Source organism: Triticum dicoccoides, chromosome 5B (genome assembly GCF_002162155.2).
Source record: "Triticum dicoccoides isolate Atlit2015 ecotype Zavitan chromosome 5B, WEW_v2.0, whole genome shotgun sequence".
Classification (NCBI taxonomy): domain Eukaryota; kingdom Viridiplantae; phylum Streptophyta; class Magnoliopsida; order Poales; family Poaceae; genus Triticum; species Triticum dicoccoides.
Genome location: NC_041389.1, coordinates 694,238,875 through 694,242,492, shown reverse-complemented (window position 1 = coordinate 694,242,492; position 3,618 = coordinate 694,238,875).

Sequence of the window (3,618 nt, the reverse complement as noted above, 5' to 3'; positions counted from 1 at the left end):
TTCCCTTTCCGAAAGAGGCACGCCCGTGCCTCTCGCGAAAGCACAACCGTGCCCTCTGGCGGAAGCAAAACCGTGCCTCTCGCGAAAGAAAAAAAAAAGAAAAAACGCATTTTTTTCCCTTTCCGAAAGAGGCACGCCCGTGCCTCTCGCGAAAGCACAACCGTGCCTCTGGCGGAAGCAAAACCGTGCCTCTCGCGAAAGAAAAAAACAAAAAGACGTTTTCTTTTTTCGTTTCCAAGAGGCACGGCCATGCCTCTCGCGAAAGCACAACCGTGCCTCTCGTGAAAACAAAATCGTGACTCTCACGAAAAAAATGCATTTTTTTGCGAAAAAAAAAATCAAAAAAAAAATTTTGGTCGAGAAGCTAGGGAAGACCGGTAAAAAACCAAAACGTCAAAAAAAACCCGAAAAAAACCTTTTACAAAGCCGAAAACGCGTGTGCAAAAATGAAATAAAAAAATCTGAAGGAAGCGTCCAGAGCGCGACACGTAGCGAATGACTGTGAGCGCAACAAGTGGCGCTGATTATTGCGAGGCTCCCGAAGAAGCGTTAGTTAATTAGTTGCTCCCGGTTCTCGGCCAATATTTTTCTCGGAAGGCTCCAAGCCTGTTTTACCAGTTTGATGAACCAGAAGATTTGTCAAGCACGAGTGTTTCGTTAAGGGTTGCAGTCTCAGCCACCGCCGCCGCCAGGAATTTTTGGCCCATTCGCCTCTGACTAGCATTTTTGGCGCTATGAGATGAGGCGACCTCGCATCTTGAAGAGTTATACATTCTTCGTGGTCATCTAATGATCATCGTATTTTGGTGAGAATAAATTTACTCTCATTTTTTTGGCTGTGACATGAGATTAAAGAGTTTCTGTCCTCAATTGGACCTAATGAGTTTATATATGGTGTGTTAAGCTCTTTTCGTTGATTTGATTCTTTGTGGAGTTAAAATTCGACCATGGTGAAGATATTGTGATTCGACGGCCTGCACTTCTAGGGGATCATCCCCGGCCCAAGCACGTTTGTCAATCAAGACTTTTCATCTTTTTGGATAGTCGACTCAAGCTACTTTCAAAAATCATTATTGGTAATGTTCATTCGGGTGAAAGAGCGACAACATCGTCTCTCCAGTACAATTGCACCCTCCCGAAGTCTTTGGCGTATTTTTTTTTCTAGCAGAGATTGATCCAGCGAAGAAAGAGTTGTCAAGATATTTCATTGTAATTATTAATCATAGGAGTTACTTTGTATTTTTTTGGATCTTAAATCCAAATCAGTGTATCTATAATTGTTATAAGTATGAATAAATTAAATCTGTTTCTTCAAACAAACAGTTTTAGGAAGAAGGTTCCTTAACCGACTATTTTTTTCTAGGTTTTTGGTTTTCTTTTTATATTTTGGGTTTCTATTTTTCATGTATTTTCTCTATGTACTTTTTCTTTTTCTTTTTAGAATTCAAGAATTTCAAAAATACTCAAAATTTGTTCAAATTTTCAAAAAAATCAGAAAATTAAATTTTTCTATTTTTCTTTCTTCTTTCTATTTTTTTATTTTTACGTGTGCTTCTTTTTCTTTTGGTTCTTTTAAATCAGAAAGCTCAAAAAATGTTCTTGTTTTCGAAATTTGTTCACATATTTCTGAAAATATCCGCACTTTCAAAAAAAATAGAAAGCATTTATTTGAAATTTCAAAAATCCTATTTATTTACATATTCATAAAATATTCACAAATTTCAAAAAATGTGTTTTGAAAGATGTTCTTGTTTTCAAATATTGTTCACGGTTTTCAATAATTGTTCACATTTTTAAAAAATGTTTGCTATTTCTAAAAAATGTTTCTATTTCCAGACTTTCTGCACATATTCAAAAATGTTTAAACTTTTTCAGAAAATGTTCACAATTCAAAATATATATATCACTATATACGCAAGCACCACGCCTTGAGACCCGACCGGGACGCAGGGGCAGGCACACATGGCGTGCCGGGCATCGGCCCTTATGGACTTGTATTTTCTTTTTGCGGGGTAAAGCATGGGTTTTATTCCTTAGAAATAGTGTTACAGTCTGCTAATACAAACTCTGAAGCAGCATCTGGAACTCGGTGCAACCAACAGGCGGTGCAACCCCAGAACGACCAATGTTAGCTAGACTATGAGCAAATCTATTTTGACTACGATCTACTTTTAACGGAATAAACACCCGAAGAGCTAGCATTTTCTTAATCTCCATAATCAAATGACCATATGCCGACCGGTCCAGTGAATTGTTTGTCAAGGCCGCAATAACAGTCGAACTATCAGAATGAATGATGATAGGCAACTCTGACTGTTGCATGCTCAGTGACAGTCCTTCAAGAGTGACACTAATTTCAGCTTCAAGGGCATCTTTGCATTGGAATAAGTACCGGTATGCTGAGAAAATAACAGTGCCATTGTTGTCCCTGAGGATCATACATGTACCTGTTGCACCAGTATCTTGCACGAAAGAACCATCGATGGACAACGCCACCCATCCGGGCTCGGGCCTCGGCCATGGGGGGTGAAGCCTTTGTACTGGCCGAGGTTTTGGCTGTGAGTCACACACTGGAAATTTGCCCTTGATAATCTCTTCAATGATGATAGGCTTATGGACTTGTTGTTGATATAGATAGTCGTCCTTTGCAGAAAAGTTCTTCCGCCAAGTAGGCTTTCGCGTCCGCGAACCGATTTCTTGCCAAAAAAATTGAATTGGTGCAATTTATTCTCAGTTGAGTCATATAGCCAGTGGCACAAAGTAGGCTGCTGGTTGGGTAATTTAGGACTTTAGGAAAATCACTAGCGCAGTAACACCCAAAACTTAGGTTATGCAAAATGGCCGACCTAAGAATCGAATCTCCTCAATTTATCTTTTCAAAATGAGATCCGTTCAAAGTTTGTAGTGCGTCACAACAAAAGTGGCTTTTTCTTGGCCTAATTGGTAGCTTATACGTGGAGGGGGAGAGGGGTTTGCTGGGAGGGTTTTCCTCGAGCGAACGCTTTCGTTCGCTCGCTCGCTCCCTCGTCCAGCCCGAGCGAACGTTTTCGTTCTCTCCCTCCCTCGTCCGCCCGAGGGAACGAGTCGTTCACTGGGGTACCTCCCCAATTGTCTCAGGCAAATATTGGCGTCTACCCAAAAAAAAAAGATTTTTGCACTTAGGATTTTCATCCCTTAGTCGGGCTTCGAGCTGACGCCCTCAACGATAACAACATATAACTATAGCATCGGCCTCTGACAGTATGAATGGGTCATCCACTCCATTAGCGTGGGGGGCTCTTGATGGGAATCCTACGTGCGTTCATTCCGTTATTGCACGCGTATTTCTTTTTTCTGCGAAAAAAATCTAGATCATTTATCAAAGTTCATCGTTAGTACAAAATATCTCAAACATAATGTCATGACTGTCATGGCTACCCCACCAGCCGCGACGGCCCCACTGGCCAGCGAGGCAACCGAGCCACGACCGGACAGAGCTGACGGAGTCAAGACAAGTGGAGAGGAAGCAATCAGTGGGCCCGCGTAGTCAGGACGCGTTGCGTGTGTGGCTTGCGTGCCGTGGGTATTTCTAGGTGAGGCTGAGAGAGAATGGGCATCGAGAATTATTATGTCAAAACT